A 14,944-nucleotide genomic window follows, 5' to 3' on the forward strand; every position below is an offset into this window, starting at 1 on the left:
TGCCCTGCGATGGGTTCCCAGGTGAGTTCCCTGCTTCGTGCCCATTGCTTCCAGGATAAGCTCTGGACCCCCCGTGACCCAGTAGGATAAGCGGTTTGGAAAATGGATGGATGGATGGATAATCGCGTTGCATATTTTCCCAACGCAAATAATGAAATGTTCTGATGTAGGATTAACTCAAAAAAACTCTGAAAGGTATTTCATTTAGAACCGCTTCAAATACATATAATACAACTGATCCACATATTTTCTAATTAAAACTGACGTAATTCATTTCAATTATGGTTAAGTGACATACAGCGTCTGTGCCAAATGACTTAGGGGTCTAGAACACACTTATGTCACTGCAAACTTAACTGGTTAGGCCTTTTGCATGGCCTTTTACATGCAGTTCAATATGGCCTTTTACATGCAGAGAGGATTTAAAACATCATAATGAAGAGTTAAACAGGAGGAAGATGATAAGTATCACAGTAGGACAAATAAATGTAAATGTAACCTAATATCCTCTCAGAAAACCTGGCACCTGATAAATTGCCAGTGGTATGATTAAGTGCTCAAATGCTCTGGTATGATTAAGTGTGGGGTTACTCAAATTAAGTTAAGAAATTATAGAAGAACCGTGTTTAACTAACTGAAGATAACATTTGTAACATTTCTGCGGGGTGAAAAACAAAAACAGGAGATTTCGCCAGTCAAAGTACTCAGGATGTTAAAAAAAAATATTATAATAGGATTAAGCTACAGCTTAAATTTGTACAGCATTTCACTACCAAACACACGGTTGTATATATACAGTAGATGAAATGGCTGAAGCTGTTAATTAAAAATGAACTTAGAGCTCAGGTGTTATTGTGACCGGGGGGGGGGGGGGGGGGGGGTTGGGTGGATCCTGAGGTGCACAGGCAGTATAAGACACACACACCTAGTGGGCTGTAAGCTTCCGGGTACCGTGACAGGTCGGCTGTGCTGATGTAGCGTGTTTCTGAAAATCAAATACGGAAAAACAAAATAGGAAATATGATTCATGAGGGACAAGGATGTCAGACGGCTTCAAAGGTCAGGTGGAGTACGCATACAGTAATATTCTTTCATACTGGCTTATCCAGTACCGGGTCTGGAGCCAAACCCAGGCAGCATAGGGGACAAGGCTGAGAAACAATTGCAGGGCACATAGGTTCCAGACCCGCTGTGACCCTGAACAAGACAACAGTTACAGAGGATGGATGGATGGATATATTCTTAAATTACAGAAGGTTTATGCCTGTGATACCTTGTTTTTCATGCGTATGGCACTACCATTTGTCGTGCTTTATGAGTGACATTACTCAGAGCCAATGAAATCGGGGGGGGGGGGGCAGCGTGAAGGTCAATCCAATTCCAGGGGGAGGAGTGAAAAGTTTTAGGCCCAGCCTTGATTTGAATTGTATGTGAGGTTTTTAACATTTAAAATAAGTAAACATTGGTAACTCATTACCTAACAATGTGAGGTATCCTCTACTTAACACCACATATTGTATATATGGGGTATAAGTGAAAAGTCAGGACACAATGTAATAGTGTGCAGATCTGTAAACCTCTAGAGCTCTGAATTCTGACACTGTGTCCATTTTCGTTGAAGTACGACATGGAGCCCCTACAGTGCATTTATTTTCGAAGCAGCTAATTCTCACCTAAGCCTCTCACACCGGCTTCGGCCGAGCTGATAATTTCCATTCCTATTTCAGCCACAAGACAGAGAGCTACCGCTGATATATGTGACTTGTTCACCAAGTTGTACGGGTCAGGAACTGGACACGAGAGAAGAGTTCAGTACCCAGTGAGTAAGGTCACCTTTTTTGGGTCCTGTGACACCATTTCGTAGATCCGCCGCCATTTACAAGAACTTTAAACATCTGAGCATGTATTTCCCAGTTCCCCACAACACCACCTCAGAATCCTACTGAAAAATACCACAGTATACAGTATGTGCTGGACCCAGATCAAGAATTATGGCACCGGTTCACAAAAATGAGTAATAATTGTTGCACAAAATAAACAACACACATAATGATTGAAATGTTCTAAGTTAAGCCTCTGGGAACGTCGTTTAATTTTGTTTTATTTCAATCTTTCATACACAAAGTATAAAGCACATTTTTTCCCCCTGTAAAACGTAAGGCTCAGAATGTATGCATTTCTCTAATAAATCTACTGTGTGACCTTAAGGACACACAAAAACTGAGGCATAGAAATAGGAGATTAAAATCGGGTCAGAGGCGCAGCGGGTAGTGCTGGGATCTCTCCACCCAAGGTTATTGGCCTGTGTCCCACCCACAGCTCTGCGCGTGTGTGAAGTCTGCATGTACTGACTTTCTATCAAATGCTGGCAGCCTTGTGGCCAGGCCTTTTAGCTAAGTAACATGCACATTAAGGAATATGTTTGAGCAGAGAAAGAACTTTAAGTTTACATATAATGTCTTGTGTGATCAGACCATGAAAGTGAAGCACGGGGCTGGCTAATTGCTCTGTGAAATTCCCCTGGAAGTATTTCAGGTGCTATTTCATTTACATTTTAGTAAGAAATCAGACCCATCACCTGCTGTCAGACCTCTGCCAGTACTGTAATAAAGCAAATGGATTTTTATATACTATGGGCAACACTCTGGCGACAGGAATGGTTGATTTCTTTTATCGTGTCACCCGTTTCTTGTCTGCGTGCCAGAAGCCGCATCTGGAATCCTCCATGCTGATCAGCGCACCGTGGTTTTCCGGGCGCCCGTCATCGCGGACATCGATTTATGAGAAATCCGTCTCCACGTTTGTTCTGGCTGACTGTAAACGTTGGTGTTTTTTTTCCTTCTTTTAAATCACTCTCCTTGGAAAAGGTTTCGTGTTTTTTTGTTGTTTAATAGCAGGGACCTGAAAATCGCGTTCCATTAGCATGAATCGAGGTGCACGCGGGCTAAAAATAAGTGTCTGCGATGCCCACGATGAACACGTTCGACCCATGGTGCATGAGCCCGTTCTGCGGCGCACTCTCCTCCCGGGTTCGTCACGGATCTGGACGCCACACCTCTGAACGAGGGCTTCTCCCCCACCCCCCCCTTCACAAATTGGCAAGCAAGCGTGAGGAAAAGAGCTAAAAATGTAAGGGGTGGGAATGAGGACATAAAAATAACAGCGAGTGTCTGCCAGCAGTCCCTCTCCCGTCCTGTTTGTCGGTGACATAATCATGGCGAATTTCCACACTGTTGCACCTGTCGAGTAACAGAGCTTCGTCGCGACGGACTGATGATTTGATTTCTGGCGTCCCCATTATGCACCGACGTCTACAATGGACCGGACAGTTAAGCCGTGCACACCATCCATAAAATCCAAGACTGTCATTTCCATGTCTGTGGGTGATGTCGTCCATCTTAACCAACTCCTTGCTCAGTAATAAATGTCATCGATGATCCTGAATGAGGTTTGGGGGAGGGGTGGAGGACCAGAAAATGACCCCCCCACATTCAAGCGATGGGAAAATGGTGGTCCTGCGAGACACGTACCTCGATGGTTCATTTGTTCAAATGAGGTAATTAGAGGAGTTCCGAAACATCGCAGTTGCTTCGGCAACGGTATCCCGCCAAAGTACGCCGGTAATTAAAATGTCACTGTGCAGACTGGCCCAGATGAGTCCAATTAGACACGCTGATTTTAAAACACTGTTTATGTCACGAACTCTGCAAAATAGAAGGATATTCTCCTATCCCTGCTAATTGGGAATGCTGCGCAAGAACCTGGAAATTCCCCAAAACCATAAAGTTATTTTCGTTCAGAAAAAATCAAGAGCTGAAGAGTCACATTAATGATTGTGATACAACTTTCAAAGGTGGGTTTCTTCAGGTAGGAACATTGTTACAATAAACCAGCAGACCCCCCCCCCAGACTCCTAGCAACCAAAGGCTTAAGGTTTCATCAATGCCTCAACCCCAGGGGTCCAGGGCGACAGGTAGCTGCAGAGGAAACGAGGTCAAAACGTGACGGCAAACGCGTCGATTAATCTTTCCATTCTGACGCATTATCTCGGCTGAGGCTGTCATGGATTAAAAAATATGTGGTCTGATGGATCTCTCGAAACATAAATAATAATAGAAAATGTTTTTTTTTTTTCATTTTCTGCTTTGGGAAGTTTTCCGGAGCAAAAGTTTAAGAACAAGTTTAAAGAATTGCGTAAGAGCAAAACAGACTATTTGAAATTCACAGCACATATAACGCAGGGTACACCGCCGAACCTCGGGCATTTGCAAAACAATGCCAGCGGCCCTCGGACTCAGACAATAGGCACCGTAAGTCTGAATTAGACACTGTAATAATACAGATACTGCGCTGGCTGCGAAGAACTCGCGCTCAGCTATTTCACACACATTTACATAACGAGTCCAAAATTTACTCAGCTGCTGCTCAAGCTTAGATTACTCATGGCTTCCCACAACTGGACCTATGCAGGAGGATAAATCCGTAACTAAATAGCGGCACATCCCATCCCATGCTTTTAAAAGCTGCTTTTTAATACGGTAGAAGTAAGATTGTTTACCTACAGTAGCAACCGAATATTAACAAAGCAAAACGAGCCCAGCAACTGGCCACCTGATAATAGACGACGCGGCAGCAAAATGACACCGAGAACATCTTTTAATTATTTTTTTATCAAATATCCATTACATGCTGAAACAACACGCCCACAAACTCCACCGCTAATGGGCAAAGTGCAAATATCATCAGTCCGCAAAAATGTATAGTGGGCACCGCTGTGTTAGCTAAATGAACAGTAATTATAACAGGCATAAAAGATCGTTTGCATGTGCACCTGAATTCGTCTGTGCGGAAAAACAAGCCGTTAAAGCTAAATCTGATCACTTATCCGTTTGAGACATCATATTTCATGTGTTTATGAACCTTTCTGAAACAGGCGGTAACAGAGGCGCGGTTCACAGGTCACGGACCGGCACGTGTGCGACTCTCACCACCCCCTGACAGACTTCCTCGGAACATCTGACCTTAAACCAGAGGTCAGAGGTTAGCGCGGCTCAGGCTAAATGACAAAGCTAAATAACAAAAACTGTCACGTTGAAAGGGCAAGTCAGAGGCGACAGGCAACAAAGCGTCTTAGGAGGAAAAAAATCACCTGCTACTGCCAGTTATATTAGCCACTATACAATATTTATTTTTTTGTAGAAGCTGAAATTTGGTTTTACTTGTTTCCTTGATATTTGATCTCCAGATAAAAATGTGAACAAAAATCAGCATGGTAATGGCAACCAGTGGTGGAAAGTTCCGGTCCAGAAAGTACAAATCCAGACCAAGAATTTGTTTCAACCATCTAACTGTATATAAATAGTCACAGGGTACTTAACTGGCTGGTTGGTCGTAACTTTCCACCTTTGATGAAATGCCCTTTATCTGCATCTTAACGGAAACTTCCAGATTGCTGTCTGTGGTCATACATAACCTACACCATGGGTACTTGTGGGGGGCAGGGGGGTCAAGAAAAATGGCAGCATTATGTAGCATCCCACCATTGTCGCTATGGTCCTTGTCGTCGGTAGACTGAACGCAGCTCAGTTTTCACTCAGAGAAAAAAAGAGTTTTCACTCACAGTAACTCATTTCGGTTGAAAAGCTGAGAGGATAAACATCTTCAAGTTAACTAAGAACGTGTTTTAAAAGCCTGTATTACAGCCGTGTAATTATTTCAAACCCGCCACCAGCGAAAGGACATCCCATAAATTAAAACAATGCCTCTCTGACAACAAAATCATTTTCATCACGGCCAGGCGCCTGGAGTTTCAACACAGATGTATTTCTAAGTTACGCGACGGAGAGAAAGTATGCGGCAGCCACAAGCAGACTCAGAATCCGAGAGTCGTCCGTGCGGTGCGTACATCCAGAAGGTAAATCCGATAAGTCCCACGCGCTGTGCGAGGAGCAGGAAATCAATCTCTTTGCGGAAAGTGAATTAGGGGCGGAAAGTTCATTTCAAGTCAGTCTCATGCATCTGTCCATTAATTATGACAGCCTGGATCATTTCCTGTTCCTTGGAAACCGAGACGCTCAAATTCCCATCCCAAATGTCGTACGTTCTAAGGATACCTCCCATTACGCTGTCGTCTTGCCATCTGTTTCCAGAAAAGTTATTTTGAATGTTTAATTTGGAAGATATGCAGATAAAACCTTAACAAACATCCAAGAATTCATTTATTTCATGTTTGTTTTTTCTTCTTATTTACGGCTTTCTTGTTTTATTTGCCTCTTTGAACTGAAGACAAATAGATGGAGACGCATGTCATTGAAGCCTAAATAACTGTGAGGTAAAGTCAGAGATTTACAATCGAGTCCACTAAGTATGTGAAATATAACCTGGGGAATCCGCCTCTTGCAGTAGAGACAGATACTATCTCCATGACTGTAACAGTGACGTCAAATGATTTTTCCGGTATATTACATTAATACCCACCCTGTTCTTCTGCACAGTGCTGGACAGACCTAGCTCCCCCCATCCTTGCATCTACAGGTTCACTCTGAATCGACTGTACCAGTGGGAGAACCTTGTGGGTTCCGGCTTGAAACCCAAGCCCACTTTGGTCATCCCCATTTCAGCGGAGGCTCCCAGGGAGGCAGCGGTGAACAGGAGTGAGTGGGACGCCTCAAAGATGTTCACGCGCCAAATGGATCCAGCCTCCAAACTTGTACTCAGGGGGCGTAGCTAGAATTTCTGGACCCTTTGACAGACTGACGCCTTGGACTGTCCACTCAGGTTGGCACTTTCACATTGAAGCGATGTGTATCCCACATATTGGGTTCATTAGGCCAGCAGGCTCTCCATGGTAGTTTTTTTGGGCCCCATGTGAAGTGCTAGGACCCCTGAATCTGCCAGGGCATCCATCCCTATCCAGTGCTCTTACTTGAACCAGCTACAGCACATACAGTAGGTTCTCTGAAGTGCTCCACTTCTTGAGTGAAGATGAAATACTCCAGTCCCAAGACGAGGTCACAGGTCAAGACATCAAACGACGGCACAGGCGTCCTGCTGTGTGGAAAGTTTTATGCCTTTTCAACAGTTGGGTCAGACATCTTGGATTGGACTTGGATTGCTGCATACGAGATCTTCATCAATGCTGCTTAGTTAACCACTCCAGTGTACGACGTCAATTGCTCCCAAAGGTGTCTATGACTAGAATCCAGAGCCTGCGAGAGCATGCCCAGATCCCTTTGCTTCTGAGCACCTAATAGTCTGCTTCCACAAGGGCTGCATATTATTACTCTAGTGAATCTGCGATATTCATGTCCTATTCGTGTGTCATTTTATATTTGCAGTAAGACCTTGTGAACAATGTGGTCTGTCCTTTTCCAGAACATTCTTGGCAACACTATACTTAAGGCCATATTTTTAATAATTTCTAAACATATTTATAATGCATTATATAAAAGTATAATAAATATGGTTATAAATATTTATCAAAAGGCATAACATTATAACCATGCTTATTATGCATCATGAATGCTTTATGAAGCTCTCATCTATAATGCACTATAGATACCTTCATGATGCATTATAATGGTTGCTATATGCATTAAGGATGCTTTGTACTGCATTTACTGCATGTAATGCTTTATGAATGCATTATTATTTGTTACGAATGTGTTTATAAATCACTAAAATCATGGCCTTAATTAAAGTGTTACCACATTTTTCCTGGGTCTTCAGGCCTTCCAGAACCATGGTCTCCGCTGGGATGATTGAGTTCATTCATCTTTGTCACTGGGCCTAATAATCTGTTTCGCTGCAGAAACAGTGTATGCTGCATGATCTTGGGGGGAGTGGTGGGGGGGGGTGTGGCTTACAAGGCTCAAGACCTGAATGTTTTAGCAAAACCTGTTTTTTTTTTCTTTCTTTTAAATCACTTCGACCATCACCATCATCGTGTGATGCTACGTGGTTATCTTTGGGCTAAGCCCCTGGTATCCACTAATCTTAGTACGACCCCCGCTTCTGCTAACCGCTACACCGCCACACACGAGCCACTCCTTCCCATAATGCTATACTTCTGGGGCACAGTGGTGGTTTGGTCACAGCGCTCTGTTGTGGGTTACAACACCAGGGCCTTTCCACGACTCACACGGCACCTCTGTCTGTTAAATATTTCTTCTGGCACGTCTCTCAGTTTATATTTCGGCAAAATGAGTCCAGAGCCCCCGGGGCTCCAAGGGCGTTAACAGAGGCCGTCTGCCACTGGGTTTGTAATCCCAGTTGCTCATGATGAAGTGAGCCTCGACACGCCCCTCCGGCTGTTCAGGGGAACAAACTCAGGGGGAACAAAAACCTTGCACCCTCGTTTTCATCAGGATCATTATTACGTGAACACCATCTTCACTGCGCACCTGTGAACACCATAACACTGTCCAAATGAAAGCAAAGTTAAGAGACTTATATCTGAAAGGAGGGGGGAACTGAATAAACAAAATCTACCTTTACTTTTGGTCAGTATTTTCATTGTAACGTCTAAAAAGAAATGGCATTCGATTTGCGTTTCAAAGTGTTCATGCGTTTTCTTCACCTTTGGTGACTTATTGATAAATTGCGTTGTATTGTTAATGCACATTTCGTTCGCCGGCACTGCTCCCAGAGCACAAGGCCACGAATGGAATTTGCTCCCTCTCTCAACAGAGAAAAACATTTGCAGTAGAGCAGGATGGTACGGGGGGGAGGGCAGGGAGCAAAGAGGGAGAGGAGTGGAGTCGTGGCACCTCCATTCAATTATTTCAGCAACACGCAGAAATTCACCAACAGAAGTGCAGGGCGCAGAACAAGGTCCGAGACTATCTCAAGATGCACAGACACTAAGGGTAGAATTGCATCATTAGGTAATATATCAGCATCTGTCCAATGTATAAATCTTTGCCAATATTGCAACTTTATTAATATTCAAATTTAGCAACACTAAGCTAAACTACTGAAATAATGCAGATGATTGCACTGGACGATCCCGGGCTTAGAGCTTAGCCGGTTATTGGCATCAATGATATTACACAAAAAGATGCATCAGTTATTGATGCTGATTAAAATTTCCACATCGGTGCACCACTAGCTAAGGCTCATTTACAGATTCCAGTAGCGGAGCACTATGCCGCCCGGAGAGGAACTGCACACGCCGAGTCGAGCCGCGGGTCAGAGCCAAAGCTCTGGATCTGCGAGGCCAGTGCACAACATCTGCGAGCTCCACGCAGCAGAAGGTAAATATCCAAACAGTGCTGAATAGCTTGATCTCATTACCAATGTGTCCTATGTTCGTTGTCGCAGACAACAGACATAAAATGAAATAAAGTACCATGGTCAGCAAGTAAAGCAGGTTTAGGATCTGAAGCCAGGCCGGACACAGGGTAGATTTCTCTCTCCTCTGGATGAGATAAATCCTGGATTTGCAGGAACTTCTGCCGCAGAAGAGCTTAAGGCAAATATCTCCTCTCCCACAGACTCTTCTCCTGTCCAACAATATGAGGAGAACTGCCTGTCAGCCCAGTTAGGCGGGATTGTAAAGCAGCTCTGATTACAAATGACCATATTAAGGAAGCATTACAAATCGACTTTGGGGGGATTATTTAAAAACTTAATTTTCTTAATGACAGAGCTGGGTTTTCCCCATTCAGTTCCTTCACATTTAATTAAACATTAAGGCTGTGTTTCAAAACCTGGTCCTTGGGGAGTCCCAGGCGATCCACATGTTCGCTCCCTCGTAGCTCCTGGTAAAAACGTGGGCTGTCTGGTGGACCCCAGGAACTGGGTTGAGAAACTGCATTATGAAACCACAACTGGGTGGTGCTTAGCTCAGCTGTTTTAGAGTCTGTGCTCCTGTTCAGACGATCGTGAGTTTGAATCTTGCAACCAGCACATTAATCATATCCTGATTGTAGATATATGATCCATTTTTCTTAACTGTCATGTGCAAATAGCACAAACGTTTCCTTTAGAGTATAAGCTCCAACAAATATAAGACAATATACTAAAAATAAATCGTCACTGTGGACAAGCACAGTGTACATACAGAAAGGTCCTTCTGCTCTGTGGAATCCAGAGCAATCAGTCTGAGTATTACGAGACAGTATAGGCAAACTATTAATTTTACTGACAGATGACAAAAACAAAAACAGAATATCATATACAGTCATGGTCAAAAATATTGGCATCCCTGCATTTATGTCAGAATATGCACGGCTTCTCCCAGAAAATTGTTGCAATTACAAATGTTTTGGCATTTGTCATATTTATTCCTCTTGTCGGCACGGAGAGAACACAAAAGAGCAGAGGGGAAAAAACGAATCAGACATTCCACACAAAACGTCAAAAATAGCCTGGACAAAATTATTGGCACCTTATCAGAATCGTCAGAAATAATTGTATTACAAGCGTGTGATGCTGCTTTCGCTCACCTCTAGCAATTAACAGGTGCTGGCAATATGGAGAATTCCCACTTGCGACCAGTTAAAATGCAGAAATGTTGATTTAATCTTGTTTTTGAGTGTCTGTGTACCACACTGAGCATGGAGAAAAGAAAGAAAGGCAAAGAAATGTCAGAGGATTTGAGAACCAAAATTACAGAAAAGCAAAGACAATCCCAAGGCTACAAGTCCATCTCCAGAGATCTTAATATTCCTGTATCCACTGTGCGCAACATTGTAAAGAAGTTTACAGCCCATGGCGCTGTAGCTAATCTCTCGAAAGAGAAAGATTGATGAAATGTTACAACGAAGAATTGTTCGATGGTGGATAAAGAACCTCGATCAACTTCCAAACAAATTCAAGCTGACCTACAGGCACAGGGTACAGCAGCGTCAGCTCCCAGGAGGACGCCACTGCTGGTACAGAAACATAATAAAGCCAGATTGGAGTTTGCTAAAACTTACCTGTGGAAGCCACAGTCCTTCTGCGATAACGTCCTCTGGACAGATGAGACAAAAAAAAGAGCTTTTCGGTAACGCACATCATTCAACCGTTTGCCGAAAACAAAAGTAAGCCTTCAAAGAAAAGAACACGGTCTCTAGAGTCAAACGTGGAGGAGGTTCACTGATGTTTTGGGGTTGCTTTGCTGCTTCAGGCACTGGTAGTCTTGACTGTTTGCATGGTATTACGAAATCTGAAGACTACCAAACAATTCTGGGGTGCAATATAGGGCCCAGTGTGAAAAAGCTGGATTTCGGTCGGAGGTCATGGGTCTTACAGCAGGACAAAGACCCAAAGCAGACTTCAGAAAGCACCCAGAAATGGTTTAAGACGAAGAGCTGGAGAGTTGAGAAGTGGCCAGCAATGAGTCCAGATCTAACGCCCATAGAGCACCTGTGGAGAGATCTAAGAACAGCAGTTGGGAGAAGAAACCCGTCACATCTGAGAGACCTGGAGCAGCTAGCAAAGGAAAAGTGGTCCTAAATTCCAGTAGAGAGATGCAAAAGACTCATTCATTGTTACACAAAGCGATTAAAATCACTGATTTCTTCCAAAGGGTGTGCTAGCAAGTATTAAGTTGAGGGTGCCAATAATTTTGTCCAAACCATTTTTGATATATTTCTCATATTTGTTTTTCTTTTCCACTGCTTTATTGTGTTTTTCCAGTGCCAATAAGAGAAATGAATATGACAATATCAAAGCAATTGTAATTTCAGCAATTTTCTGGGAGAAGTGCTGCGTTTTCTGACATAAATGCAGGGGTGCCAATATTCTTGGCCATGACTCTACTTTCTGTTCGAAGTCAGTGTCCGCGCATGCTATTACAATGCCGGAGTAAAACATACTTCAGGTCTACACATGGCCGCTAATCGAGGTGCAGTTGCAAACGCAATAAACATTAGCTATGGCAATGACACAGGTTTGATGGGGTTAACTTTTAAAGCAAATTAAGTCAACCGCTAATTACTATGCATAAAAGGAAATATCATTCAAAATAACAGCCCAATTACAGGCCAATTAAGATGTAAGTAGGGGCGGTAATTAAAAGGAGCCCTCCAAATTGAGTTTCAGGCTGAGCTCTCTGCCTGACTTGAATTCCATTTCTCTCACGGCCCATCCCTACAGGGAGACGTTTCACTTCACCTCTGCTCCCCTCTGTCTTAATGAGCATCCTTCCCTTAACCTATCAACTTTCCCAGCACCAAATATATATTTCTAGGGGTCTAAACACCAGTGGTGTGGCGTCTGTTCTTTTCTTGGTTGGCTTTTGCTCTGTTGGCTGAGGATGCCATGTGACTGAAGTTCCTACAAGAACCCAGCTTCCAGATGTCAAGCAGGAAGAAATTCAGGGGAACCTCCGCTTCTTCAGGTCGGTCTGTCCCTGGGCAGGCAATTTAGAGCCTCGATGGCGTGTCTGTGACCCACTAAGTGAGAATTGCAGGGCTTACAGAGACCCAGAGGGAAGGCCAAGCTGACAGGGCAGAGAGGGAGGTCTTAACCGGAAAGGCACAGGGAGATGGACACAAGGAAGTGAAGAATGGAGTGCAGGATGGGAGCTTTGGGTGCCCAGGGGTGATTCTAAAACTTTTTAATGTGGAGGGAATAACAGAGGCCAACGTTCATATAGAGGAGGCCAACCTGTTCATTAGCCAATGGTAGGTCTTGAATCTGTGAGTGACAGGGGAAGGGATACTCCAGGGGCCAATCAGATTTCAGCTGGGCCAGTGCCTCTGTGGCTCCACCCCTGTACAGTAGGTCCCCAGTATCGATTGGTTCTCTACAGGCACATTCACACCAAAGTTCGGGTACCGGGTCTCGGGGCTGCCACTTCCGTGTGTCACTTTCACACCGTACAATATAACTTGGACCTTTATGTTAAATCAGCAATGGAGACACAAAAAGCTCATAGGTTAAACTTCACACACAATTCGAAACTACATCACCACCCCAAAACAATGGAGAATGAACAACTTATTTTGTTAAATTATTTGTTAGCTGTTTGTTAGTTATTGGGGGGGAGGGAGTGATTGTGACCAAAGTGGGACACATTTTATTCATACAAACTGCAACATGTTTTTGGTTGTTCATTATTAAATCTGGATGGGAGATTGATTTTTTTTTGTTTCACAAAGTAAAAAAATAGGGCAACGAATTCTGCTAATTAGTACTGGCCAGTTTCACCACCAGCACTGGTGATATTGGGCAAAAGTATATTGGTTATCGATCAAATTTTCTGATATAGAAATATGGAGATGCAAGCAAAAAAAATATATATTCATTAAATTAACTGAAGTATAAAAACAATTCCATCTGCTCAATTTTTGCTCCGCTAATTAAAAAGCAGGTTAGCGCCGGTGCTTGTGATCAAACCAATTCATCACGCCATCACTGTAAACGCCTCCCTAGTAGTTTGTGGAAGTTCCGAGTCTAGAGTAGATATTAAAAAAAGGACTCAAACTACAACTGGGCCGAGTTCGCGCAGTGTGAATACGTCAAATGCCTCTGGTTCCAGAAGAAGGTTCCTGCGATGTGAAAATGCCTGAACTCAACACTGTCTCAGCCTCAGTGGGAAAAACATAGTTCATTCACACTTAGCAGGAGTAGATTATGGAAATGGGCCTTTTAACGGTGAGGTGCCTTTCTCACCTCTGATTTGTCTCTAATAGACACTGCATACCACCTTTTTGTTGTTGTTAATTTAGGATGTGTTTCGGGAGGTTCATGAGGATTTTTGGTTGTCATAACAACTTGGCACAATGAACTTCAATCGGGTTTGAATCTTCTGCTCAACCATCTTAGTGAGCTGGTGCTGAACCAATAAAAATGGAGGTACACTATAGGGGAGTGGCTTCTGCCAGCATATAAGCAGTCAGTACACCTCAGATATATAAGCTCTGGAAGAAATTAAGAGATCACAGCATTTTTAGTTTCACTTATTTCTCAATTTATGGATGGAGTTCTGTGTAAAATATACATTTTTTTTGCAAACTCCATCCTGGTTCTTCCCTGCATCTCACTGATGAAGAGCTTCTTCATCGCTTTATGGGTCTTCAGTCCTGCCTCTAGGAGCCTGTTACGAATTGTCCTAGCAATGCACTTCACAGCACTTAATGGCTCCCATTCTTTTCGAAGGTCACTTCATGTCATCCTCCAATTCACGAGGCACTATTGGGAAAGTTGACAGTCATCTCTGGCATTAGAAAGCATCTTCCGCCCTTTACCTGGCTGGTTTGTGGTCACTGCCAGTGTCTCCCGCTTCACGTCGTTCCTGTCTACTACTACTTCGGAAATTTTGAGCCAGGAAGCAGCCCGTCACTCAGTATAACCTTCTGCCAGCAGAACCAGGATTTATCCAAGATTTAACAACACAGATTCTTAAAAAAACATGGAGCGGCCACTTCATTTTTTCAAGAGCTGTATATAAGAAAACACAAACGCTGCACTGTAAAAGTAGTTAAACTAGATGCACTAAGGATCCCACTTAACAAATATGGGCCACCGTACAGAACAGTGCTGGTTCATGTCTGTTTCACTGGTGCCATAACGTACCACTGGAACACAAAGACTAGCTAGATGGAGAGGGGAGGTGCGCTACGAGGGGACGACCTTTGCACCGTTTATAATGGTGTGTTACCCCTTATTTTTGGTGCAAGTCTTGCATGTCACTCCCTTAATGTTACAGACCTCCATCTCATACCACTGGCTCCGATCCAGTGATGTAACATCAACAGCCTGGCAAAGTCGGGATGTGAAAGATGGCAGCCCTGACTAAAACAGTGACTTAATTTCAGAGGGACTCTTCACCTGCCGCCGGGCAAACCCGCCGTCGTGAACTTCACTGGAGACAGGTTATTTGACTTAGGCTCTCGATCTGAGGGAGTCAGCCGATACGAAAGCGGCATTATTCGCAACGCAAATACCAAAGAGCACTTTCAATAAGATCCCGTGAAGGTTGAAAGATCAGCTTGTGTACTTTCTCTTAAAA

The 14,944-nt window shown here is 43.5% G+C and overlaps 1 protein-coding gene across 3 annotated transcripts in view; it reads right to left on the reverse strand.

Annotated features, from left to right (window-relative positions):
• LOC125716029 (muscarinic acetylcholine receptor M3-like) overlaps window positions 1-14,944 on the reverse strand; it is a 77,413-nt gene that overhangs the window by 26,037 nt on the left and 36,432 nt on the right. The window contains exon 1 of one of the 3 annotated variants that reach the window (XM_048988247.1): window positions 10,449-10,500. The exons of 1 other annotated variant lie outside the window; for it this stretch is intronic. The gene's annotated coding sequence lies outside the window, so the exon portion shown is untranslated. Of the gene's footprint in view, window positions 1-923; window positions 1,047-10,448; window positions 10,501-14,944 lie in introns of those variants that run through there. One more of the 3 variants, XM_048988246.1, reaches the window with a different exon arrangement.

This window comes from Brienomyrus brachyistius, chromosome 20, assembly GCF_023856365.1.
Source record: "Brienomyrus brachyistius isolate T26 chromosome 20, BBRACH_0.4, whole genome shotgun sequence".
Lineage (NCBI taxonomy): Eukaryota > Metazoa > Chordata > Actinopteri > Osteoglossiformes > Mormyridae > Brienomyrus > Brienomyrus brachyistius.